Source organism: Chiloscyllium punctatum, chromosome 36 (assembly GCF_047496795.1).
Source record: "Chiloscyllium punctatum isolate Juve2018m chromosome 36, sChiPun1.3, whole genome shotgun sequence".
NCBI lineage: Eukaryota > Metazoa > Chordata > Chondrichthyes > Orectolobiformes > Hemiscylliidae > Chiloscyllium > Chiloscyllium punctatum.
Window position 1 is genome coordinate 69,950,893 of NC_092774.1, and position 15,831 is coordinate 69,966,723.

Here is a 15,831-nt window from a genome sequence, read left to right on the forward strand (position 1 = left end):
TATTGCATGTAATTTTAGTCTGCTTCCTATCGGAAAGATGTTGTGAAACTAGAAAAGGTGCAGAAAAGATTTACAAGGATGTTGCCAGGGTTGGAGGGTTGAGCGAAAAAGCGAGGCTGAATAAGACTGTTTTCTCTGGAGCGTCGGAGGCTAAGGGGTGACCTTATAGAAGTTTATAAAATCATGAGGGATATGGATAGGGCAAATGGGCAAGTTCTTTTCCCTGGGATTGGGGAGTCCAGAACTAGAGCGCATAGTTTTAGGGAGGGGAGGGGAAAGATATAGAAGGGACTTAAGGGGCAACCTTTTCCCGCAGAGGGTGATGCATGTACGGCATGAGCTGCTGGAGTAAGTGATGGAGGCTGTATAATTACAGCATTTAAAATGGATCTGGATGTGTATATGAACAGGAAGGTTTTATGGGGATTTGGGCCAAGTGCTGGCATATGGGTCGAGATGAGGTTAGGATATCTGGGCTGCATGGACAAGTTGGGCCGAAGGGTCTGTTTCCGTGCTGTACATCTGTGTCACTCTGTGAGACTCCATGGGATTCTCTCGGAGAAAGTGAGGACTGCAGATGCTGGAGATCAGAGCTGAAAATGTGTTGCTGGAAAAGCGCAGCAGGTCAGGCAGCATCCAAGGAGCAGGAGAATCGACGTTTCCAGCATGAGCCCTTCTTCAGGAATTTTTATGTAAAAACTATAAACATTCCATTAGTTAAATATTGTGAAGTGTGAACCCACTGTTTTAGTCCCCAAGTTCGACCTGAGCTCCTCCCTCCCCCATCCAAGGAACTCTGTTGACAGTCTTCATGTCACATTTAAAACCAAGATCAATAGATTCGTGGTCAGTCGGGGGATGATCAGTTACAGGAAAAGGGCAGGAAAGTGCATGTGGAGAATGTCAGATCGGCCACAATCCGACTGAATGGAGAAGCATGCTCAAGGGGTTGAATGGCATTTTCCTGTTCCTATTTCTGATGGTTCCCCGAGTCCTTTACTGAGAGTGCTGATGTTCCCTTGTGTAATATCAACAACTTAGCAGCTGCTGAAACCTCTTGCTCCTTTGTTACCTCTAAACACAATATGTCAATGTGTTCAGGGGAGGCGATAGCCGACTTTATTGTCACCAGACTCTTCACCCAGGTAATGTTCTGGGGACCTGGGTTCAAAACCTGCCACGGCAGATGGTGGAATCTGAATTCAATATAAATCTGGAATTAAGATTCTAATAATAAAACTGTTGTGGTTTGTTGTAAAAACTTATCTGGTTTCCTGCTGTCTAAACGTGATCTGATATGATCTACATGTGATTTCAAATCCACTGTCAGCTGATTGAATCCTCACTGCCCTTTCAGTAAATTCTGAAAGCTAACGTTTTTTTTTAACTATGATGTTGCCAGAATGATTTATAGACGGCATAGGCTGGGACTTTTTTTGACAGGAGTGTAGAAGGTTGAGGGTGGAGGTTATGGAGGTTTATGAAGTCATGAGGGATAAAGATAAGTTGAATAACCAGTGTATTTTCCCGAAGGGTAGGGACATTTAAAATTTGGGAGTATATTTTTAAGATGAGAGGGAAAAGATTTAAAAAGGACAGAAGGGGATCACGTTTTTTACATTGAAGGTGGTTCGTGTGTAGAATGAACTGTCAGAGGGAGTGATGGATGCAGGTAATGTTACAATATTTAAAATTATTTGGATACGTACATATGAGTCAAACACAGGCAGGTGGGTCTAATCTTCCCACAGATATTCAAAGGGACAGCCAGTCAGAGGGGGGCAGGGCCACGCCTATCGTTGTTGTGTGGCATGTGTGACAGCTGCAACAAGACGTCGCAACTCCTGTGCTCAATGCTCTGACCAATGAAAGCAAGCATGCCAAAAGCCTTCTTCACCACCCTGCCTACCCACGACTCCATTTTCTAGAAGCTAATAACCCGCAACCCTAGATCGCTCTCAGTTCTGGTCCCCTTGGTGTTCTGACTTCTGACTTCTTCAACTCTGGATTTATGTTGAACTTGATGGGATACTTTGTCCAACTCAGCATTTGTAAACAGTATCGCTCGGAGGGATTCATTTGAAACTTTTGAGGAGGTGAGCTCAACAAGATTGAACTATTCAAAGTTACTTGGACTCTATTTTAAAGTTACATCAGGACCAGTAGTCAGAGACACGTACAGCATGGAAACAGGCACTTCGATCCAACTTGTCCATGCTGACCTGATATCCTAAATTAATCTAGTCCCATTTGACAGCACCTGACCCATATACTCTGGCAGCTCATTTCGTATATATACCACCCTCTGCATGAAGAAGTTGTCCCTTTAATATATTTTGCCTCTTAACCGAAACCTCTGCCCTCTAGTTCTGGACTCCCCCAGCCCAGGGAAAAGCCCTTGTCTCTTACCCTGTCCATGCCTCTCATGATTTTGTAACCTCTATTCGGTCACTCCTCTGCCTCTGATGATTCAGTGAAAAAAATCCCAGCCTATGCAGCCTCTTCCTGTAGCTCAAATCCTCCAAACCCCTGCAACATTCCCGTAAATCGTTTCTCATAGAGTGGTCAACGTTTCAGTCCTGAAGAAGGGTTAATACCCAAAACGCTGACTACTCCACATTCTGGTGCTGCCTGGCTTGCTGTATTCTCCCAACCTCCTGCTTCGGCATGCAGTATGTAGTAGCTTAGTGTTTACCACTGCATCCTCATAGTGCCGGGGGCCCAGGTTTGATTGCAGCCTTGGGTGACTGTATGTGAGGAGTTTGCACTTTCTCCCAGCGTCTGCGTGGGTTTTCTCTGGTGAAAATGTTTTCTTCCATACACCAAAGATGTGCAGGTCTTTGGCCATGCTTCCTTGCCCGTAGAGGTAGGTACATTAGGCAGAGGGAAATGGGTCTGGATGGGTTACTCTTCGGAGGGTCGCTGTGGACTTGTTGGGACAAATGGCCTGTTTTCACACTGAAGCTAATCTCATCTGCGCTACTTTTGTCACTAACGAATGACAGAGTAGACTCGACGGGCCGAATGGCTTAACTTCTGCTCCGATGGTCTTGCGGTCTTAGGTTTCTCTGGATCATTTCATTTGGCAATGAGCAGTACCAGGCTCATTGAGCAGCAGTGTTCACTGAAAGCAAAGCTCAAAGTATGGTTGAACTCCTACAATGTGGAAACAGGTCCTTCAGCCCAACACATCTGCACTGATCTTCTGAAGAGTAACCCAGTCAGATCCATTTTCCTACCCTCCCTAAATTGCACACAGACCCCAAAGGGTGGAATTATTCCTGGGTTCCTGGTGCCATGAGGCAGCAGTGCAACTCTGAGCCACTATGGGGTTGTGGTTGTGGGGTGTAGGGGACACAATTGCAGTCCAGCAGAAAACAAAACAACCCACCGACTCTCCCACTGCACCCACTGTCAGGACTGGCAGGATGTTCAGCCCTGGGGGGTTACCCAAGACAGCGTCACCGGTGGGATCTGATTGCTGGGAGCGATGGTGCCCCCGCTGGTGCTTCCGCAAGTTGCAGGAAAATATGAACCTCTTCCCACACTCGGGCGAGCTGAAGGGCCTCTTCCCAGTGTGGACACACTGGTGCTTCAGCAGGGCGGAGGAATTGCTGAAGGCCTTCCCGCACTCAGGGCAGCAGAAAGGCCTCCCCCCCTCCGACACCGCCCTCCGCCCCCACAACCCTCCCCCTGGGTGGATTGGTTGGTGCTTCAGCAGTGTGGAGGAGCGGGTAAAGCCCTTCCCACACCCCGGGGAGGACAACGGCTTCTCCCCGGTGTTGACGGGCTAGTTTCTTAGCAGGGCTGAGGAATTGCTGAAGGCCTTCCTGCACTTAGGGCAACTGAGCGACATCTCCTCGATGTGGACCTATCAATGGGCCATCACGTCGGAAGAAAGAACAAAGCCCTCCCTGAGCTCGGAGCAGAAGAACGGCCTCTCCTCAGTGTGGACCCACTGGTGTCTCTGCAGGTGGGAAGAACTGCTGAAGGCCATCTCGCACTTGGAGCCGGAGAACAGCCTTCCCCAGTATGGACCAACTGGTGCGTCAGCAGGGCAGAGGCCTTCCCGCACTCCGGGGAGCAGAAGGGCTTCTTCCCCTCTGTTTGCCCATTACTGCTGCAGAACCCTTTCAAATTTCACAATATCATTCTGAGAGGAGGGAGACCAGAATTGCACACAATATTCCAAAAGTGGTCTAACCAATGTCCTGTACAGCTACAATATAACTTCCCAACTCCAATACTCAGTCAGAAGATTGCAAAAGCTTTCAAAACCCACAATAAACAAACAGGAAAGAATGGAGGGAAAAATCGAATGTTTGAGAGTCAGCTTGGAAGCATCAATGAGAAATCGGCGGACTGGGTTTATTGGGTACCCATTCTCCTTAAATACACTATATACGTATTTCTCTTCTGTTCTTCGTAGTTTCTCTGTGCTGCAGTGTGTAGTGGCTGGTTGAAATAATGTCCTGATGCAGCTTCGTTTGTGTGTGTTGGGATGATTGCTTCTGTGGTTAAGGATTTGGTTTGTGTGTGTTGTTTTTCTGTAGATGCTAGTTTGAAGCTCCCCATTGACTGTTTGCTCTACTGTGACATCTAGGAATGGCACTTTGTTGTTGTTCTCCTTCTCTTCAAACCAGGAGCCCCCCTCCGGCCATAGTCTCACTACTTGGAACACCAATATACAGACTTGTCAAAGGCCTCCGTAGAAGGCTAAAACACCAAGTCGAAGATTCACACAACTCTATTTACTCCATCCAAGAATTCCTGAACACCAAAGACACTAAGATCGAAGAGGATGGAATAATGATGTCCTTTGACATAACAGCCCTGTTCAATCCATTAACATCAACGTGGCCAAAGAAAACTGAAGACACTACTCGAACAACCAAAGACACAAACACAGCATCAACTTCATCAGCAAAGATACCACTGTCAACTTCATGGAACTGTGCCTTACCACCCACTTCATATTCAGTAACAAGCCCTACAAACAAATCAACGAAACACCCATGGAACCACCAATATCAGTATTCCAGGCAGAAGCAATAATGCAGAGACTCGAACAAACAGCCCTTTCGACGATCCAACCCAAACTTTGGGTCCGCTACAGCAATGACACTTTTGTCATCAAAAAATGAAACAAATTAGAGGAAACCTACAACACCATCAACAATATCCTGACTGGCATAAAATTCACAAAAGAGGAGAACAACAACAAAGTGCCATTTCTACATGTCACAGTAGAGTGAACAGTCAATGGTAAATTCAAAACAGCGTCTACAGGAAAACAATGCACGCGAACCAAGAACTTAACTACAGAAGCAATCATCCCTACACATACAAACAAATCTGAATCAGGACACTATTTCAACGAGCCACGACACACAGCTGCACCGAGGAACTACGAAGATCAACAAACCGAGTATTTAAGAAGCACGGGCAACCTATGAAACCCCTGAGAAGTGGTTCCCTGACCGGGAATAGAACCCGATCCACGGGGCTGAAAGCGCCCAATCGTAACCACTAGACCACCAGGGAGACACAGGCAAATGCTGACAGCTCTACCAAAAGTTTCTTCCCTGCCCGGAAATCAAATCTGGGCCACGGTCGTGAGAAGGCGTTCACCTGTGTATCCAACAATGTCATTTCTTGTATCCATTGCTCCCGATGCGGTCTCCTCTACATTGGGGAGACTGGAGACTCCTCGCAGAGCCGTGTCAGAGCGCTTGAGGGAACATCTCCAGGACACCCGCACCAATCAACCTCATCGCCCTCTGGCCCAACAGTTCAAACCCCTCCCACTCTGCCGAGGACATGCAGGTCCTGGGCATCCTCCATCGCCGCTCCATCACCACCCGATGCCTAGGGGATGAACGCCTCATCTTCTGCTTCAGATAAAGTCAACCACAAGCCATCAATGCAGACTTCTACAGTTTCCTCATTTCCCCTTCCCCCCTCCTTACCTCAGTTCCAACCTTATTGCTGAGCGCTGTCCTCATGACCTGTCCTACCTGCCAATCTCCCTTCCCACCTATCCGCTCCACCCTACTCTCTGACCTGTCACCTCCATCCCCACCCCCATTCACCTATTGTACTCTTTGCTACCTTTGGCCCAGCAACACCCGATTTATCTTTCCACCCTGGAGGCGTCCTGCCTTAATTCCTGATGAAGGCCTTTTACCCGAAACGTTGATTTTACTACTCCTCGGAAGCTGTCTGACCTGCTGTACTTTTCCAGCACCACTCTGATCTAAACTCTGGTTTCCAGCATCTGCAGTCCTCACTTTTGACTCACCAATAAACTCAGTGTGACGATTTCACATCAACAAACTGACACAAGCAGACACAACGTCGACAGAAACCCTAGCACATTACTTTACATTAAAGACATCTGGGAAATGATGTCCAGACAACTCAACCCTCTCAGCATCATGGTCGCCCACAAACCTACCATCACACTTGAACAGCGGCTAATGAACCTGAAATACCCGATACAAACAACCAGCGAACGAATGTTATTTAAAAAATACCACACAAGGAAATATATACATGAACTCTGCCACACAGGTCTCTGAGGCAAGAAATGCTGGGATGAGATAATGAAGATTATTTCAGCCAAGACGAATCGGCACTGACTGGACAGCCATTTAAAATCAACGCTGTCAGCCCAGGATGGAAGACCCGAAGGGATGAACAGTTTTCTTATTTCCTGAAGATTTACAAAGCTGAGACTGGGTTTTGGTGCTTGTTCCCTTTTCACTCCCAGGAGCCGCAGTGGTTTGGGCGGTGAGTTGGGGAAAGTGAGATGTGCCCGTGAGCAGCGTGTGGGGCTATTTCAGCTTCCCCTCCTCTGACAGCGCTATGACTTTACTCTGATGTTCTCAGGGACACTTCCCGACGCGAGACAGTGAAAAGATTCTCATTCCCGCAGATCAGGAATTCAAACCATATGCCGGCTTCAGGACAATGCGAAAGATTATTTGGGGTGTGTGAAGAAGCTGTGAGCTGCATTTCAAACAGGTAGGTGGAGTCAGATGCGTCAACCATTGCGTCCCGGCACTGTGCGGACCTGACACCGCCATGCTGCAGAGTTCTGACGTTAACACGGACATGCGCAGCAATGGGAACATTCACAAGAGGAACAGCCGAAGATAATCACCGTCACTGCTTCCCTTCCATAGTCCCAACTTTGTGAAGCACTATCTTTCACTGGCAAATAAAACACATTAATCCTCAGGTGCCTACTTCACTTCGATCACGACTTCACACCCCTAACTGTTCTCGTCTCATTTCCAAATACTTGGCTCATAGCTTCAAAAACTGCTCTGTGGGTATCTGCTTGTTCCACCCTGACTGGCAGTGGGTTGCAGATTCCCGACCAGGCCCAATGTGATTGAAATATTTCAACTCCTCCACTGAGTTGCATCTTGAAAAAAATCGTGGAGCAATCTCCCTTTCCTTTATACGACATTTCTCAACTGTAGTCGGCAGGGTTCACACCTGCGTGGGGAAAGTGCAATGGATTTCATCTCCATCGCACTCACCACTCGGCCCACCAGTACAGAACCACACTGACAGCTTCATTTCCCAGGTCTCTCTGCCTCTGGAGTTGAGAAAGAGGGAATCATTGCAGAGTTTGATTGAATCCAATCACTTCACAAGATTCGAAATGGTTAAAAATCTGCAAATGGCGGGTCTGGGTGTTTCATCACGAAAGATGACGTGGACCTCGTCAGCAGGTTACCACCTTGGGCGGGGAGCCCCTCAGGATTTCTATGCCAACACGTTAACTCTTCGGACGCAACTACACGCCCAAAGTTGTGGTCTAAACTTTCTCATGGAATAGTTCTAACAGGAAAGGTGAGTATTGGGCTTGTCCTGTCCGCGCCATAACCCCAACGGTTCCTGTTCCCCTGGATTTGATCAGGACAGAGGAGGCTGATGGGAGATCGAATTGAACTACACACATTGATGAGAGATAGAGCGGGTGGGAAGGATCCATTCCCATGCGTCGAGAGATTAATATTCAGGGCTGAAAATAAGGAGCCACTTCAAGAAATATGGGGTTCATTCAGCAATGCTAATGTCGAACTGTTCACAGAAAATTGTGATGCAAGTCTCTCGAGTTATTTGATGGGAAGTGTTGATGTTGCTAATACAATCGATAGGATGAACGTAGACTGGTAAATGTATTTGGTAACAGTCCTCGTTATAGCATCGCCCTCTTGTTTAATTGATTCGACCCTCCTCATCTCTATGTACAGGAATTGCTCCCCAGCCTATGTCGCAACTCTGTAACAAAATGCATCAAAATCACTTAGTAAAGCCTGAGTACCAGATCAAGTCACAATCCAGTGGTTCCATGAGCTTTGAAAGTAACTATAAAACGTACCATACGCAACGATTGCTCTGAGATAATCTGGGTGACGAAGTTTCTTAATTCCTTTCCTCGAAATGAATGACATCTTACTCATTTCAGTGTTCTTTAATATGGACTGGTATTAATTCCCATAGCACTTGACCGTTCTAATTCTGTGATTGAGCCATTTATTGGCCTCGAGACATGAGTAGAATCTGTCAATTTTCAAGTGCCACCGTTAACGCACAACTACAAACTTGTCTCCCGTTCACTCTCAGCTTTCCCTCATAACCGAGCAACGGGGACAGGAAGAAAAGGAACGGGAGTAAAACTCAGTTTGAATATGATTAGATTGCCAGTTGAAGAAAGAGCGAATGTTCCGCACAAAAGCAAAGTTTCACGGGAACATTGCACAATATGGATGTCAAACTCATGACCTCAGAATAAAAATCTTTTGTTCTACTACTGAGGTATTCGAACATATAGTCAGGGTGTGACCAGTTATTTTATCAAGGCAAAATAACTTCTTAAAATTTACGAAAATACATACATTTATCAGCAGAAGTCCACAGCTTCAATGCTTTCTGCTCAAACCTCAGGTAAATCATTAAGATTCCACTTCCTTTTTGCTTCTTTCTCAACGCTAACATCCAGTTTCTTCAGTTTCTCTTATTGAATGTAAAGTTGTTTGTCTTTTTTTGCCTTTTTTGAAAGCAAATTCGCTTCAATATCAACAAAACTGTCAGGCAAACCTGACACACAAACAGCTCCTCGCTCCCACATATCCCCAATTCTCACTTTCAGATTTGCAAAGGTCTATAAAATAAAGTAAGCAGTTGAGCACGTTTAGATAGTAGATGACTGACATTTATGGGTGACTCGCTTGGGCCTTTGCCAACGCTGCTCGCAGGTTTCGTGATCAGGACATAATCTCCCTCAGTTTTGCTGAGCCTGTGCTTGGTTCATTGGGAGATTAGGCCCGGGTTGCAGTCGACCCCGACTTACGTTACATTGATGTTTTTCACTGGCAGCAGAAGATTAGAGATTATAGGACCAGAACATTGCTGCTTTTCTATTTCTTCCTGTGTCGTTCCATCTGGGACTGAGGAAAGCGAATCATTATCGGGAAACCAAGAACATTACGTTTCTAAAGATTCAAGTGCAGGAATTCAATCAGTTATCTGTTCTGTGACTGTGTTTGTCCGAATATTGGTATAAGATGTCTGGGTGTGTCTGTATTCGATATTTCAAGAACAAATAACTGGAGAATATTTTCTTGCAGATTGTGTCCCCAATAACAGGCCGGAAATGTGCAACAAGGAAACGGTTAAGATTATAGGAACATAGGAATATGAGTAGGCTATTTAGCCCCTCAAGTGTGTTCCAACGTTCAACGAAATCATGGCTGATCAGAGGCCTAACTCCATTTATCTGTCTTTGGCCCATGTCCCTTAATACCTTTCCTGAACAAAAAAAAATCTGTTTCGGATTTAAAACTGACAAATTATCCTGTACCCACTGCCGTTTATGTAGGATATTTCCAAACATCTGACAAACTCATTGTGTAGAAGTGCTGCTGAACATGTACCCTGAAAAGTCTGGCCCTAATTCTATAATTTTGCTCCATTTCGACTTACAACTATTTTGGTGAACAGCCGGACTTGCTGACTAAATGCACCAAAGAGTCTGAGATGTAAAAAAACAGTAAGATCACGAAACCCGAGTGTTAGCGAATTCCAGCTTCAGACTACAATTACTGAAATAGCAATTGTCCTTTATCAGTGTGACTTTACCAAAATAAAGGCTGCGACATTCATTGTAAACAGTCTGACCACAGACACTGCAGACACACCCATGTCACAGAAACCACCCCTGTGTGGGGATACAAACAGAGTGGTATGGCAGCCTGTCTGCAATTTCGTTCGTTTCACTTGCATTGTCACTTTTGTCTCGCTTTCGAAACACGAACTGACTGAACGAAATACAGTCTTTCTCAGCCGTAATCATACAGTGCTTTTATCGCACTATCACTGCTTTAAGTATTGGTCGAGTAATTCGGGAACGTGGTTTAGAAGCCGATGGCTCTCACCGTGTTCAAACTTTACCAAATGTCTGCAGAAATCATTAGCCAACATCGGGAAAAAGTGCTTCCAGACATTCCTGAGGAATTTCGGGGTTTGATAGGTCTTGAACTTAAGTGGAAGGAAGGGAAGCCCCGATGCAGGGCTGCCTGACCCTCTTTAAAAAACTGTCACCAGAAATTCCAGCCGCAACACGACGTCATAGGACATGCCCAGAGATGGCCTGCAGCTATTGTGACGCAATAATGATACTGGCCCCAGGAACATGAATATGTATTCGGCATGGGTCACGTGGTACTGAATCCAAAAATATAGAATGTCAGCAAACCAAACATGAGCAAAACCAACGTGGTGTACAAATTCTCATGCAAGGACTGCACAAAACACCACATAGGACAAACAGGAAGACAGCTAACGATCCGCATCCATGAACAACAACTAGTCACGAAATGACACGACCAGCTATCCTTAGTAGCCACACACACAGACGACAAGCAACATTGTTCGACTGGGACAACACTACTATTATAGGAAAAGCCAAACAGAGAACAGCCAGGGAATGCCTAGAGGCATGGCATTCATCCACAGATTCAATCAACAAACACATCGACCTGGACCCAATATACCGGCCACAGCAGCGGACAGCTGGAACTGACAACCGGAAGCGTCAGATACAAATCACTATAAATGCCGGAGGAAACATCACTGAAGCGCTTCACAGGAGGCTCCCAAGCACTGAGGATATCACCGAGACAGGGGACGAAACGTCTGCAACACAAGTTCCCAGTTCGGCGAACAGAACCACAACAAAGGTTTTGTTTGCAGGAACTGAGTGACAAAAACAGGATGCTCTCAAATTTCGACAGGAATTACACTTCTGTTCAAGATTAACGGAAAGCTTTGTAGCTCGGTTGCCGATTGTCGTAGCTCGCTGAGCTGGGAAGTTGATTTGCAGGAGTTACATCCTCTGTCTAGGTGACATCTTCAATGCGTTGGAGCGACCTGTGAAGCGCTGCTGTACTGTGTCTTCTGGAATTTATTTGGTTCTGTTTCTGCTGCTTTTGTTTGACGGTTCTGGTTGTTCGTTGCAGTGATTGGCATATGTCAATGTGTTTATTGGTGGAGTCCGTGGGTGAGTGCCATGTTTGTTGATTTCTCTGGCTGTCCTCTGTTTAGTTGTGCTATGACCGTTGTGCTGTCCTCGTCGATTTTATCGTCCTTGTCATCTGTGTTTGTGTGGGTACCAGAGACAGTGTTTAATGGGTAGATGGTGTTCATGGTTACGGATTGCCTGCTTGTCCTGGACTGTATAGTTTTCATGCAGCCTTTGCATGGAATCTTGTAAACTATATATTTTTCCACATGATGTGGTTGGGTCTTTTGTTCTGGTGAGTTGTTGTCTGAGCATGGCTGTCAGTATGTGGCCTGTCATGAATCCGAGTGGTCGGAGATGTCTGGCTATTAGTTCTGTGAGGTTTATTATATAAGGTAAAGTGGTGAGTGTGTTGGGTCGTGGCAGATCCTCGTCCCGTTGTTTGTCTGCTTGGCAATTGTGGATGAACTTGCGGTGATATCCGTTCTTGGTGAAGCCTCTGTAGACGTGTTCTTCTTCCCTTCACAGGTAGGCAGTGCTGCAGTGTGTTGTCGCCCTTTTGAACAGCGTCCTAATGCAGCTTCTCTTGTCTGTGTTTTGGTGTTGTCGTTCAGGGTCTGGTCTTGGGATGTGGCTTTTCTATACACTTTTGTAGCACATCCCCCTTCTGTGTCCTTTCTCCCATAAACCGTCAGCTTCCAGTTTCCTGTCACTTCAACCTCCCACTGTGTTCCCATGACACCATTTCAGTGTCTGATCTGCTGCAGTGATCCCACAAGGCACAGCGCAACCTGGAAGAGCGAAACCTCATTTTCTACGGAGAGACCGTGCTGCCTTCAGGACCCAACACCGAGTTCAATCATTTTAGAACCTGTCCACCTTCTTCCACGGTCTTTACCCGCCCACACATCCCATCAGTTCCGAAGACGGATCGTTGGGCTCAAAACATTATCTCTCCTTTCTCTCCACAGATGGACTAGACCTGCTGGTTTTGTTCATTTGAAAATGAACAAAATGAGCAGGGAGACAGAATGAGAAGCACTGTTCTGGAAACTCTTTTGCTGCTTGCAATTCTGAGAACAATGGCGAATGTATTTCACACCGAGCAAGTCTCAGCTGGTTCAGGAGGTGCTGGAGCCAGCGGCCTGTGGCTCGTTGGTCTAGGGGTATGATTCTTGCATTGGGTCTTCTATCGCGCAGTCTTGCGAGACATCCTGGCTTTCTTAACTTGACTTGTGCAAAAATGCCCGATTAAACTTCTCAAAAAGCACCTTCGTTAAACGAGGCTGGGCTCCCTGGAGTACGAATGGGACAGGAAGCGGGGAAGTGAAATGATCGGAGATAACGTTGAACAGGTTGACGTGAGTGGTCCCGTGTTTGAGGAAGGTCAGCAATGAAGGTAGTTTGGAAAATTGGGACAGCTCTCCTCGGAGAACAGAAGTTTGAAATCCGGCGTGGCAAGTTTTCCAAGTCATGAGGGGTCTAGAGATTGGAAATAATGTCGTGAAATTGTTCCCACGTCTGAAAGGTTCAGGAACGATTCGGCAGCGTTTTAAAGTCACGAGGAAAAGAAGTAAAAGTGACATTCGGAAGAACGTTTTCGTACAGGGAGTGGTGAGGGTCAGTAAATCCCTGTCTGACTGTGACAAAGGGGCAGATTCAATGGACATACAATTGAATTCGATGGTCTTGTTCGACCAACAGAATGTTTATATCAACACAGCCTCCACACCTCTGGACAGCAGTGTATTACATAACAGCCGTGACGATCTTTGATATGAGTCTGGAACGTGCATGCCAGACGCCTGTCGAAAAGCTGAAGGGTTATGAGGAAAACACTGGGCACACCAAACGCAGAGTGGTGCAGCGAAAGCCCCACAACCCAGAGTCCCATAGATCGATACTATCCTCTGTTGCTATGGCTCAATCTCTCCTTGAGTAGCTTTCCTTTGTAGTGAGGCCCTGTTCGATATCTTGCCTTTGCATCTGCTCCCCAAAACTTCGCGTGTCTGAGTGACATGTATCATACTGATACACTCGCCAAATTCACGCAAGTGAAGTGACTCGCTTCTGGACGTCTGAGTGGGCTTCTCCTGTTCTCCGTCGAGTTCCTCTGAATTGAATCGTAAAACCACTTTTCTGAGATGTCAATGAGCTGATAAAATTTAAACCCATGCCTTACGTTTTTGTCCATTCCCTGCAGTAATTCACCACGCCGGTTCGGACGTGAGTGATAAGACAGTCGGCAAGTCAGAAACCGCATTACGACTCAGACACATTCCCCCACGATTAGGACAGATCACCGATTGTGAATAAGTACAGAGATAGGCAAGTGACAGACAGTCGCTGTGGGTTGATGGGCTGAACGGCTTCTATCTCCATGAGAATGATGCTACGTGTTTATGCCATCCCACTGCCTGTCTCTAGGACAGACAGGCTGAGGGAGCAAAAATGGTTCATTTTTAACCGTCCCTTCCGTGTTGGACTGCCTGCAGTCCCTCAGCTCAGGGCCGTGGGGATGACTCTCAGTGAGTGAAGGTTTCACACGGATTCTCTTCATCTGGGACACTTGGGGCTCAGATGTTAACTGCTGCGCGGTCGCAGCAAAGAAAGCGATGCCCACTTTGCAATAGACTTTCCGTAAGATTGCTGCGTGAAGACGATTTCTGAACACCAAGCAGGCTGCACAACAATGTGAATTTACCTGGGCGAAGAGTCCTCGGTGTTCATTTCTCTCTGTCCTGCCAGCACAGCATCTTTCTGTCTCTCCGATAACAGACCTTTGGAGAAAGTTCACAATCAAACTTCTTCATGTTCCCCGCATTAATGTAACTGACACCTCTCACCCCAAGAGTTTCAGAGAGAGAGAGAGAGAGGGGGAGAGAGAGCAGAAAAGCGAATTGGCTCTTACCCTCCCCCAACCCTACATTCCCCCACAACCCTCCCCCCAGAACAACGTGCAAGTAGAAATAAAATGGTTTAATTATCCGCCAGTGGAGATAGTCCAGTTCCTGGGGATGAGACAAACATCAGCCCCCCCGGGGACAGAATGACCAGCAGATGTTCTGGAAACGCTTTGCTGCTTGCAATTCTTGCAGCAATGTGGAATGTACTTCACACTGAGCAAGTTTCAGCTGGCTCAGAGTCTCCAATGTTCATTGCTGTGTTTGCCGCCAGCTCAGAGAAAGAACAATATGAAGGACGTAGGAGTGAATAACGATCCGCGTGAGAGGGCGAATAACTGTTAATGGAGACTGTTAGTGGCTAACAATACGTCGTGTGTCATTGCAGACGAGGTGATAAACAGGAGTCTTTTGTGTGGTAGGGGTCAAGGACATGGGGGAGTTCAGGCCCTATAGTTATAGAACTCGATATTGAAGACCGGAGGGCTGTAAGGTCTCCAAGTGGAAAATGAGATGTTGTTCTTTCATCTGGAGCTAGAACACTGCTGCAAGCCTGAGACAGGGATGTTGGCCAGGGAACAGGGTGATGTGTTAAAGTGGCAGGCAACCGCAAGGTCAGGGCCTTTAGTTTCTGCGGGCAGAAGCGGGATGTTCTGCGAAGCAGTCACCCAGTTTATGCTTCATGCTACGTTGGGGAAACGACACTGTGAGCAGCGAATGCGGTGGAATGAAATAGCAGCAGGGAGACTGGATGAGAAGCAACTGTTCGGGAAAGTCTTTGCCGCTTGCAATTCTGAGAGCAATCTCAAATGTATTTCATACTGAGCATGTCTCAGGTCGCTCAAGAGGTCTGGGGCATTCGCTGCGGGCGTGCTTTCTGGCTCGTTGGTCTCGGCGTATGATTCTCGCTTTGGGTCTGTTACTGCGCTGACTTCCGAGAGGTCCCGCGTTCAAATCCCGGACGATCCCGCGTTTTTTAACTTGACTTGTGCAAAATTGCCTGATTACCTTTCTCAAAAAACACCTTCGTGAAACGACCGTGGGCTGCCTGGAGTACGAATGAGGCAGAAAACAGAGAAATGAAATGGTTGGAGATCGTGTTCAACAAGCTACTTGGATGCTGCCTGAACTGCTGTGCTCTTCCAGCACCACTAATCCAGAATCTAGTTTCCAGAATCTAGTTTCCAGCATCTGCAGTCATTGTTTTTGCCATAGTGCTCAACAGGTTGACGTGAGTGGTGCAGTGTTTGAGGAATGTCAGCAATCAAGGTAGATTGGAAAATTGGGACAGCTCTCCTCGGAGAACCGTACTTTTCCAAGTCATGAGGGACCTAGAAACAGGAAATAATGTTGTGAAAATGCTCCCACGCCTGAAAGGATCCATAACGA